General features: G+C 45.5%; 1 long non-coding RNA gene across 1 annotated transcript in view; it reads right to left on the reverse strand.

Moving 5' to 3' along the window:
• Window positions 1-10,436, reverse strand: part of LOC128344561 (uncharacterized) — a 34,163-nt gene extending 23,727 nt beyond the window's left edge. The window contains exon 1 of the long non-coding RNA XR_008315915.1: window positions 10,313-10,436. This is a non-coding gene — a long non-coding RNA (uncharacterized LOC128344561). The remainder of the gene's footprint in view (window positions 1-10,312) is intronic.
• Between the last annotated feature and the right edge of the window lie 1,717 nt (window positions 10,437-12,153).

A 12,153-nucleotide genomic window follows, 5' to 3' on the forward strand; every position in this document is an offset into this window, starting at 1 on the left:
AATCTATCTATCAAAGTAGAATCATGTTATAATAAACATTGCTATCACTCTAAGAAAAGCTATAGAAAAATAATTTAAGAGTTTTCTCAGGGGGTCCTTGCAAGAGTGGGCTTACCTTCTGCAGAAGTCATATTCTGAGAAGCAGCAGTTTGCTTTCTGTATGACTAACTAGATAAAGTTCTTAATTATAAAAGTAACTGGAATCTTTAAACAAAAATGTTTTTTCTGCATGCCTCTAATGAAAAGAAGGGCTATGTGACCATCAGGGACATATTTCTGAAGTCACAGAGCCCTTTTGGAAGGAGGAGAGAGTGGTGAAAATGGTTCCCCCTCCCCCTCCATGCACCTTTTCCAGCTCAGTGAAACACTGAGAAGAGCTGTGATACAGTTTTCCATCAACGCAGTTCCTGTCACACAGTTCTAACACTGAGCAGAATGTCAGCCTCTGGTATGTTTAAAAAATCAGCTTAAGTGTGCACATTACTCTCAAACTTCCAAAATAAGCAACATCAAAATGAAGCTTTAGTCACTTTATACATAATGCAGTTATTATTTGAAAAGAGCAGTGTCTGCAATTAAAAGTGTTGCTAGACATTTATGCAACTCAGTTGTCTCATGCGACAAGCTGTTGTGACAAACAGCAGGTGGATAAGAAATCAAAGGCACCCATTTTAATTACAATGACATAGAATATATATTTTGAGATCACTCATTCATCTTGCAAACCTCTTTGTTTTTAATAAACTCCATCAGAAATGAATAAAAAGAAATCAAAGCGCTTTTGTGACTATAATCTGAAGTACTTTTAAATATTGCTTTTCGTACGTGCATGAAAATTCACTTCATTTGAGAAAGAGATTGATTGATGCTATTGGTATTAAGTGAAACTTGCTGAGTTCCTTAAGATTAAGCTTGACTGATAGAGATGTGCTATTAGTTATTTATTAGGCATTTCATCATGACAGACCTTCTGATGGCTGTAAACTGAATACAGAAACAATAATGCTCAAGCTTTACTTATAATAAGCACTTAATCAGTGGTTGGGAGAAGAGAGGAAAAGTGGTTAACCTCATTAGTGACAGATGCAATGATCAGATCTGTTATATCATAAATCATGTGTTTTGTAATAGTTTAGAAAGGCAATTCTCTTCTTAGCATTATCTGCAGAGAGATGACATATATTTTCACAAACAACTCAGGTCTGTAGGCACCTCCTATCAAAGATCCTGCAAGGGCATTTTGAAGAGTGCAGCACATAACAGAGATAAATTAGGGGGGAAATGAAGGTGAAGTTCACCAAGTGACAGCCCTGAAATTAATGGGAGGTATTCAGGATCACTGATGATTGAACAGTGCAACATGGCCTGACTACTGAATTCATAGTGAAGCAGTCATGGCTCGGTCATGGGACATTATGGTAACATATACCATTGGAGTGGAAATGTAGCATCATACTGTGTCCAGTGCATAGACAAGGAGTAGAATGACTGCTTCATGACAGATCTAGTTATTTCTCATCTCACCTTTTTATGAGAGTGGGGTGAACAGCCCTCATTTTCAGCAGTCAATAAGGTACTGATAAGTCTCCAACCAAATTGTTAATCATGTCACACTAGCAAGATGCCCAGTAAATAGTGTTGACATTTAAGGAAATGTGGCTGTAAGGAGAATTGGTATATGAGTGAGTGGCAAATGCCAGCACTAATTTCCCTTACAAGATGGATTTGTCATCCCTTCCTTTCCCTTGACCTCTGTCTCCATCTTTGGGCTCTGTTACCAGAGATGGTAGGGAGATGGAGAGGGACTCATGCATGTCAGGAAGGACACTGAGCCTTAAGAAGGCCTTGGATGCTACATTTGTAACAATTTCAGGGTGACTGGGCATTATGGAAAAGCAACATGGTTCCTATCATGCCTAATCACCTTGTAAGCGCTATTCATGTGCAGCATTATCCAAGGCCTCCTTCTGCAGGGGCGTAGCAAGGTTGGAGTGGGCCCAGAGACAAGATTTTAAAATGGGCCCGCCCCCCCCCCCCCAAAGTCCAGGGCCTCCGCACACCCCAGGCCCCCAAGGATTTAAGTCTGATATTCCAAAATAAGTATGCTGCCTGCAAATACATTTCACTGAATACACACACACACACGTCACAATATATAGTGATATACATTGAGTACTATACATTTGTATTACTTTTAATGCCTAGAACACACTAGAAAGATGAATTATTAAAATGGGCCCCTCGCTGCAGATTAGCAAAGGAGACTTTCAACCATGCAGGGTGAACCTATGTTTGTTTTCCCAGAATTCTGAACAAATTCAGTCAAGTTTGATTGCAGGAGGTTTTTCACAGGAGGCTTTTAAAGCCCTTTAAGACACATCTCCTCTGGAATGGAGGTGCTGCATTCACATGTTGGCCAGATTGACCCTGAAGTCCCTGCAAGTTATTGGGGAGCAGTTCACACACAAGAAAAATAAAATAAAATAAAAGCACAAGACATGCTTCACAGTTCTCACTCAGACCTTCTGGGTTGCAAAACAACTTGAACATAAGTGCATTTATAAATGAATGAATGAATAAATAAAATTAATAAAATACTGTTCCAGAAGTTTTTGCAATTTTCTGCCATGAAACAAGCCACTTATAGGACTTTTTAGATAGTTTTTTTTAAGTCAGCAAATTTTCCAAGCTGTTTCAAAATAAATATTCAGAGACTTCTCAGTCCCTCCCCCCCCCATATCCAAGCCCTATGGCAAGCAGATCCCTATATATGGGGGGGGGGGGCGGGAAAGGTAACCACAAAAAGGAGTTCACACTCTACCTGGCAAATGCTGGTCTGGGTTAAGCAGTGCAGCAGGGGGTCTTCTGCTGCAGAGAACACTCTGGCTGCCTCCTCCTTCCTGGCTGGCTTGGGCCCTACTCGAGTTCAGGCTTCACTGCGGCCTACACGGAGGCCTCCGTGGAAGCCCCGCCCACCCGCCGATCAGCTGAGAGGCGGGAGAAAAGTTGCTCTTTGCAGCTTGGCTGCTGCTTCGATTGTGGGCCAGCAGAACAAGCAGGAGAGACGGCGAAGAGGGCAAGTGGCTGAGAGGCTATGGGGCTGGGCAGGGGGTAATGGGGAGTCACATGAGGTGCCTCTGGGGTGCCCCTCCAGGCAGTGGGGCCCCCAGACAACTGTCTCCCCTTGCCCTATCATTGTTACGCGCCTGTCCTTCTGGTCAGAGCCCTTTCCAGAATGGATGGGGCCCTCCCCACTGTTAAAGTCTGATCAGTAGCATGAAGCAAGTAGGGATTTGCATGAATTGATTTTTTTTGTTTTGATGTGTACCTGAATTGAATCACCCCTAATTGGTTTTGGGTCTGAATCTGTCCCCCCGTATCACCCCAGATTTGATTTGTACCAGAATTTTCTGAATCTGAATTGATTTGGAGCAAAAAAGGGGTCCCAGGGGCAAAATAGTGGGGTGGGTGGTAACATCTTGTTGGTGGAAGCTACCACCCCAATTTCAAAGAAATTGGGCAAAGGAGTGATTTTTAAATGATTTTTGAAGTTTACGCATCTCTAAGATTTTCCCCATAGGAAATAATGGGCATTTCAGCAGCCTTATAGCTCTGTGTGGGGGGCACCAGAGCAGCTTGTGGTGGGTGGTAGTGCCCAATGGGTGCAAGGAAGCTACCACCCAGATTTCAAATGAATTGGGCAAAGGGGTGACTCTTAAAGAATTTTAGAAGATGGCATTTCTTTGGGGCAGATTCGGGGCAGAAAGGGGGTTTCTGGGACAGAACAATGGGTCAGACGGTAGTGCCCTAATGGGTGACTGCTACCATCCACATTTCAAATAAATTGGTGAAAGAATTTCTGAAGTGTGCATGTCTTTAAGCTTTTTCCCATAGGGAATAATGCGGATTTCAGAAGCCCTGTAACTCCACTTGGGGGCACCATGGTGGCCCAGAGCGAGTTGTGGTGTAGTGCACATAGGGTGCTAACCACTTCAAACCCACAAAGCAATGGGGCACTAGGTTTTGTTGTTTCTGAGATGTTCTGAGAGTAGATTCTGTGGTAGGAAATGAGTTAAAGCCACTCTCATTTCCTACCAGAGAATCTACTCTCAGAACACCTAAGAAACAACAAAACCCAGTGCCCCATGGGCTACCACCCAACCCACTTTGGCCACAAAATGGCGGTCCGAATCTCCGAATTTTTCAGGTCCAAATCTGGGGTGATTAATTTTGTCTACAAATCACTCAAGTTGGCCAGATTCGGGTACAAATCATTTTGTACCCAAATCGTTCCACACATCCCTAGAAGCAAGGGAAGGCAGAAATATATTGTTTAAGCCATTTTCGAATGAGGAAGATCTTGTTTAAGCCATCGATGATGAGATCCAGGCCCCACTGTGCTCTGAAAAACTCATCAACGGCATGATGGAGTCTATAATTGCAAAAAAAACCACCAACAAAATATTTTAGTTTGAGAATCTGGTAGACATCTTCCAAATTAACCAGTTCTTAGTAAGCAATTCTGAATTAGGAGGGTTCACTGATAATTAATACTGAGTTGATTTAATAGTGCTAAATTTCTTGCAACAGAGAACAGGAATAGTAATCTCATATTGGAGAGTATGGCAGATTTAGCGTGCTGTTGCTTACATACGTAAAAAAAAGTAAGTCCATTTCATATGTCTCGGCTACTTATGTATGGTGTATTGGGAATCAATCCAAAAACCGTCTAGCTAAGACATTTTAGCTGGATATTGTAAAACATGGACATAAAACATAATTTCATTAGTGTTTCAGTATGAAATATGCTGGCTCCATCTAAAGCCTTGCTCAAGATTTATAATAATAATAATAAAGTTAAACTGCATCATTTTTCTAGAAATGTTTTCAGTAATCAGGATACTTATTTTCCAACCTGCTAAATTAACTTATGTTCATATTGAGTAGGAAATCTTGTTAACTGAAAGGTGAGAGCAAAAACTCTAAAACACAATTATTTCTATGACAAGAGAAGAACAATTATTTAATAATCATTGCATATGCAAAGGGCCTGTTGGAGAGAGAGCAGGTAAAACAATCAGTTTTTAAGACCTAATGTTTCAGGTTATGATTTTTTAAAAATCAAAATCAAAACCTTGCCAGTGAACTAAAATGACAAAAAATTAAGAAATCCATAGGAACAAAATTATAGGCATAGTCTAGTCATTAATTTCACTTAGAGAAGCACAAGTCCAGCTCTTCCATTGATTATAATGTAAGTTTAAAGTCTTTAACTTTGGTGGGTACTGCCCACTGCTAGACTGCTGATGAATCCAACACACCCACACACAGACACTTTTTAAAATGTTTGTTGTTTGTTTTGTTAGTTGTTAGTTGTTTGTTTGTTGTTTGTTACTCTGAATGCCATACTGGTCTGCTCCTCTTTCCTGCTAAAAGAAGTCTGTGGTCCCACATCCTGGTTCTAAGCAGCCCATACTGTTTTTCAAGACAAAGAGGAAGAAAAAGAAGAGGACGTCCCATTCACCTCTCTCTCTGCCTGCCCCAGTGAGCAGGCGATGCCATCAGTCAGGGGTGGGGGAGGGGGACACCGCCGCTGCAAGTGAGGAGAGAGTTGCACACCATCATGAGCCACTGAGTGGGGCCCAGCCAAGGAGGAGGAGTCGGGGGAGGAGGAGAAGAAGCAGCACCCACAGGCAGCAGCAGGAAAGAAGTAGTACTTTGGGGAAGCAAATCCCAGGAGCGATATGGCAACCCCCGCCCCTTGCCCCCTTCTTGGTAGCAAGCCGGTTTTAAAGTGCAAAACATGATACATTGGTGGACCAGGCAGTGCAAACTGAAATCCAGGCACTGGGAAGTAGGATACTACAAAACAACTGAGAACTAAGATTTCTACTCGCCCTCTCCTCCCTCCTGCACTCGCCACCCCCATCACCTCAGCTGCAATGGTGCACTTTTTCTGGGCATCTTAGTGCCGTGATTTACGGCAGCTATGGCTGCCTTTACCACCTGAGCCCTCCGTTCTTGGGGCTGTCTCCCTCTGCCTGCTCTCGTCTCACCCGCCAAGCCCTCCATGTGGCTCACTTCCCCCCACCCACCTGCGTTTTCTGCTGCCAGGCAGGAGCTTCCTAGCAATGACTGAGGGCGCATTCCTGAGGGCGCATTTAGAGCATACGTGCGCCCTCATTGCCAGGAAACTCCTGCTAACCCGGCAGCAGCAAATTCAGGTGGATGCTCGGTTGGGCAGGGCAGGGCATTGGGAATAAAGGCAGCTAGAGCGGCAGCCTGCAGACAGAGAGGAAAGCAGGAGAGCGGGTGGGCGGTGGGTGGGAAGCAAGCAAGCGCTTTGGCCTGTTGAAGAGAGAGGCAGCAGGTGGGCTAGGGGAACAGAAGCGGGCTCCATGGAGGGCTCAGTCAGTGAAGGGAGCCATAGCTGCTGTAGTTAATAGATCGAACTGCGCAGCGCTGGCCCGCCGCACAGATGACAAGCGATGCTGGGCCAGACGACAGGCCTCATTGTCGCTCCAGTGCTACATCTGCCGCCCACCGCCACTGCAGGGGTGTAGTGAAGAGAAGGACCTTGCTCACCACCCTCCGCCTCACAGCCATCTCATTTGGGAAGCGACACCGGGCCAGACAGCAGGCCTTGGCATCGCTCTGGTATCCGCCACCCGCTGCCGCGCAATGGGTGGAAGGAAGGAGGACTGCTTGCTGTCACTCCCCCATGACCATCCCCTCACTCGCCCACCTGCGGACAGCAGCCAGCACAACTTCCGGGCCGGGGGTACAGCAGGCAGCGGCAGTGAGGATGGTTCCAATGGCATGCCGTGGCCCAGGGGGAAAGGGCAGAAGGACGGAGGGGGAGGCCACTCTCTGCCTGCTGCAGTGCTGCCCGGGGTGAGAAGTGTTAAGGATGCATCACAGCAGACCGCCCAATGACCTGCATGGGGGGAAAGGGCAGGAGGAAGGGGAAGGAGGCCGCTCTCTGCCTGCCACCCAAGCCGCCACCGCTTTTTCCAACTCGGGATGGGGTGGGGAGGCCGCACCCACCAACCGCCCTCCAGCCCAGCCGCTGCCGCCCCCCCACCGCCCCCCACCCCCCGGGCCCCAGCCAAGAAGAAGCCAGCTCTTGAGCCTCAAAGCAAGCCCACCACGCCCCAGTATTTTAAAGAATACATCATCATCATCATCATCATCATTATTATCAAAACACACACACACCTTGATCCTCCTGTGTGAACACTTTATTGCGCGCTTTGATGATGATGGTGGTGGTGATGTTGTTGTGTGGAAATTTGTTCCTCCCCCAAAGCAGATCCTCCTTCCCTCTTCCTCTCCTCGCGTGGGAGCCACAGCCAGCAGCAGCAAGCTCTCTCGTAGCCTCAGACAAAAGCACGTGCATGCAAGGCTACGAGAGCAGATCAACTCATGCATGCGTCCGAGTGGGGGGCAGGCGGGGAGTACCAGGAGGCGGTCGTCATGTGGCCAGCTGAAGCCAAGTGCTTGCGGGGGGGTGGGGGGTGGGCGCTGCCTGCCTGACTCTGAGCAGCCTGAAAAATAAATTTGGTGGGGGCAAGGGGTCATGGCACTTTTGCGCCCCCTCCTGAATGGTGCCTAGGGCACGTGCCCTGCCTGCCCCCCGTCATTACGCCTCTGCACATACAGCACAGTGAAATGTGTGTGTAAAACCCCGCCCATGCTGTTGCAAAACAGAACAGTTCCTCTCCATCTTAAAAGTTTCATGAACACAATTGCGTCATGAGATGCCCCCTGGAAATGAGTGCTGAATCATGCAACTGGATTTGTGCAACTTTAAGTCAGAGCTGTTACAGGGAAAGGACCCAAGAGTTAGTTCAGTACTGTATTGCGCATCATGCGTAGTTCCATTCTCCAAAGGTCATAATTAATTGAGCAACATCAGTTTGGACCCTGGCAGACAGTGGAATTTTGCCATGATGAGTGAGTAGACCTTATCCCAAAATTCTACCTTCCCTTTTAAATATATTTTTGGTCTTTTGAAAGGAAATTGAAGCCCGTTAAAGTGCAATAATTAACCTTCAGATACTGATGCTTCATATTTAATTTATGTGACTGAATATTTCCCATGAGTCCTAATTAAGCCTAAGAGGGCATAATTAAGCTTAGATCGTTCTGAAAACATGTTGTTAAAAGAAGTTACAATAGCAATCAAACATTTTTAGATCTATAATGAATTGTCAATGAGATGCAATTAGCGAAAGGTGAAAGGTTTGTTTATTCAGATTGGTTTCCTTATATTTGGGCTCCTCTTTTACTTAAGGGCATCAAGCTGTCAATCTTAGGTATTTATTTACAGGGGGACTTGAAAATAGATGGGCCCCATAGTTGAGATTCTGCTGGAATGGCAAGCATGGTGCATAAGTTCTCCTGAGACTTGAGTGCACATCTGCACAGAAACTTTTCTTCCTTCTCTTTTAGCACTGAGCCAGCAATAGGAACTCTCTCATGTGACCAAAATCCATCTACCACAGCCCAGCAATGGCCAGCCACCTCAGAAGTAGTGGCTGTGGAGACAGCTGGTGTTGCAATGGTTTTGAGCAGGATCTTAGAACTGTGAGACTGTTGTTAAATCTCATCTCAGCTATGAGTTTGGGTGGCCTTAAACTAGCCACTCTCAGCTTCTGTTTTCCATCTGGACTATGGAGAATGATACAAACTTACTTTAAGGGAGTTTAGTTTTAAATTTTTGTTCTGCGAATAGAAGGCATTTCCTGTTCATGGAAGGAGAGTTCATGGATCCCCTGCTAACTGGGCAAAGAGGCACCTTTTACCGTGGTGATTCTCTTTATTGAGCAGGGGGAGAGTAACTGGCCCTATCCACCCCCAGCAGAGTACCTCCAGTGACTGTTGCTGGTGTCTATCTTGTGTTTTTTAAAGAATGTGAGCCCTTTGGGGACAGGGAGCCATCTTATTTATTTATTATTTCTCTGTGTAAACTGCCCTGAGCCTTTTTTGGAAGGGCGGTATCGAAATCGAATTAATAATAATAATAATAATAATAATAATAATAATAATAATAATAATAATAATGATGGAAGGAATTTTCCTGAGAGCAGCTGTTAACGGAAGCTCTTTTTAGCTGTGGAAAAAACACTTTGGTTTCAGCTCAGAATTGTGGCAAGCACTATTGAGACAATGGGTGATTGTCATTCTGATGGATGAATAAGCCATAGAGCCAGGTCTCATGATCAGTGAGACCCAGTTTTGGAGAGTACGTGGGGAGAGCGGGCTAAGCCCGCTCTATTCGCACACGAGCAGGGAGGCAGCCCTGGGTGGCCGGATCGGCCGCCCACATGATTGCCGGCTCCGTGACGGAGCCAGCCGGGGCTGGGGAGTTCAGGGGCCGCCTGGCCCCCGGAAGCTCTAGTATGTCCTGCACGAGTGCACAGGGCATACTGGGGAGACCTCCAGAGCCGGGAGGCAGCTTTTCGCCTCCCCTCCGGGGGTCTACTCATGAGTAACCATGGCGTGGAGCTGTGGCGCAGCTACTCACGATCTGGAAAACCAGGTTGCGGAGCGCTCACTCCGCAAACCTGGTTTTAGGGTAGGGGCACTTAGGCGGGTTACCTGCCTAGGAACCACCGGGCTCGCAGCCGAGTCCGGTGGTTCACACAATGGGGTGAAATCAGGCTAGCCTCCCCTAGCCCAATTTCTCCCACCGTGTGAATAGCCTCATAGTTTGTTTTGTTGTGAACCTGCCCGAGCCCATATGAACCTCCTTCCTCCCCCTCTCTTTACAGCCTGGCTCTGTTGCTGAACTGTGACAGTCAATATCATGGTGTGTTCAAACCATAGCTCCAGGGCTCATCTGAACCCAGAGCTGTGCTTTAAGCTAGTATCTGAATCCAGAGTGATTTCAAATGCTGGTTTAATTGTAGTGTGTAAAACTACAACTGAAGCACAGCTTCAAGTTTGCATAAGATGCAGAGCTGTGGTTTAAACAAACCACAGTGTTGATAGATGTGGATAGAGGATGTAAGGGAAGCAGGTCAAATCCATGACCAAATAAGCCATGGTTTCTTCAGTCATCTGAACCTGTCCAATATAACTAAAGCACTTTTACATAGGAAAGACCTATAAATGCATAGCTGTTATAGGCATTCCCTGTTGTTTATCCCAGGATCTGAAAACTAGTGTTATACTTCTTCTCATCAAAGATGTTATATTGGTAGTGATAATAGCTAATATCTACAGTTTACCCTATAATAACTATAAAATCAATTAAGCGATGCATCCTTCCAAAGAACATGCATTCATCTGTGCACAGATATTATACCTTTGATTCTGTGGAGAAACAGTCGTTGTTGATCTTACTATTATTCCCATATGGCATTAAAGCAAACTGAGGACAGCCTGTGAGAAAGTGGACTCCATGTGTCATGCCCTGGTTTGGCTTTTAGAATGACAGCAGCAGTTGATGTTTCTGTGAGATTGGTGGTTGGAATCAGTTGAGGGGGGGGGGGGAAGGATTGTGAATGAACTGAAATGGGCAGGCCAGGAATATTAAACAATTAATAAGTTGAGTGATCAATCATATATTATTTGAATTTGTTTGATCAACAGCTTAAAGGTTCAATCTAACTGTCTCTGCCTTTTCCATAAAGTAATTGAGTTGGAGAACCATGACCATACCAAGTGTATTGCATGTGTTTCCAGAATTTCCATCATACTAATACTTAAAACTTAGTGATAAATGTGGATGAAATATGTTGTATGTACCCATATACCTATTAGTTACTGACTACTGTCATCATTGGTAGTAGCAGTAGTAGCTCATAGCTGAAATCACATGAGATAGAGATGTGTAAACTGGTTCGCTATCGAGCCGGTTTGACATCAGACTGGTTCAGTTTGACAGTTCGAGGCTGAGCCAAACCACCCCCGGCCATTTGGGGAGTTTGCGAGTGTCTTTTGCTTAGAAAAATATTATTTTAGTACTTACCCCTCCAGGGGGCTTCTCCAGGGCCACAGGTGTGTGTGTGTGGTTCTATGGAGGTTCCCCCTCCCCCCGCCGGCCTCTGTTTTGCCAAAAACCGGACAGTTGGGGAATTCTGCAGCCCATTCCGGGCCGTTCCTCCATCATGGCAGCCAATTTGGAGGCCGCTGCGCATGCACAATGGAGAGGCCCATACAGAGGCCCATTGTTCATGCTTGGTGGCCTCCAAAATGGCCACTGAGAGGGGGAAAGGCCCAGAATGGGCTGAAGAATGCCTGAACCAGGCAGTTTTTGGCAAAATCGAGGCTGGTGGGAATGGGGAAGGGAATCTCTGTGGACCTCCCTGCAGTTTTGGAGAAGCCCCCCCGGAGGGGGTAAGTACTAACGTTTTTTTAAAACAAACAATGCTCATGAACCCCCCCCCCAACTGAACCAAACTGGGGCAATTCATTAGAGGGCAACACCTAAATGGCGCAGTTCAGTTCATGTCCAGTTCAGACTCGAACTGAACCAGGCCAGACAGTTTTGTGCACACCCCTAACATGAGGCGGTTGGCAAAATTGGTGACTCATCAAAATGATCACAGCCCACTAGCCATATTCAGTGACCCATCAGGGCCATGATAAACCTTCTGTTTTGTAGGTAGGTCACAAGAAGTAATGATTTCTCAAGCCCTGGGTGGGTCACCATATTTGGATGATAGGCTGTGCTCCGCATGCTGGGTAACAAGTTGTACGGACGTATACCATTACTGTTGACTTCCATGACTGGATTCATAAAATTACCAGCTTTGGTCTTTGGAGAAAGCCCAATCATATGTAGCCTGAAAGACCATTTCCAAAAAAAAAAAAAAAAAGGTTCATATTTGAAAACACTTCATTTCAAGGTCGGGTTTATATCTTTCCATAGTAGGACTGTGAATTTATATAATACAGAAGAAGCCTTGAGGAGCAGACTCATGTACAACAGCTGTGCCTGTAATAGAATTTCACTACTGAAACAAATAGACAAATAGAATTTCAGTTCTGTTTCCTGCAGTACAGTGGGCCAGGAGTTCAGCACATACTAGAAACTCTTTTCATATTTTAAGCTTCCTGCTCTTGTGGCTATATTGATTCCATAGCCTAGCTGCATCACTTGCTTAATGTGAGCTTGTGTACAACTCTGCTATCAATTTTGTT

This window comes from Hemicordylus capensis, chromosome 1, assembly GCF_027244095.1.
Source record: "Hemicordylus capensis ecotype Gifberg chromosome 1, rHemCap1.1.pri, whole genome shotgun sequence".
NCBI lineage: Eukaryota > Metazoa > Chordata > Lepidosauria > Squamata > Cordylidae > Hemicordylus > Hemicordylus capensis.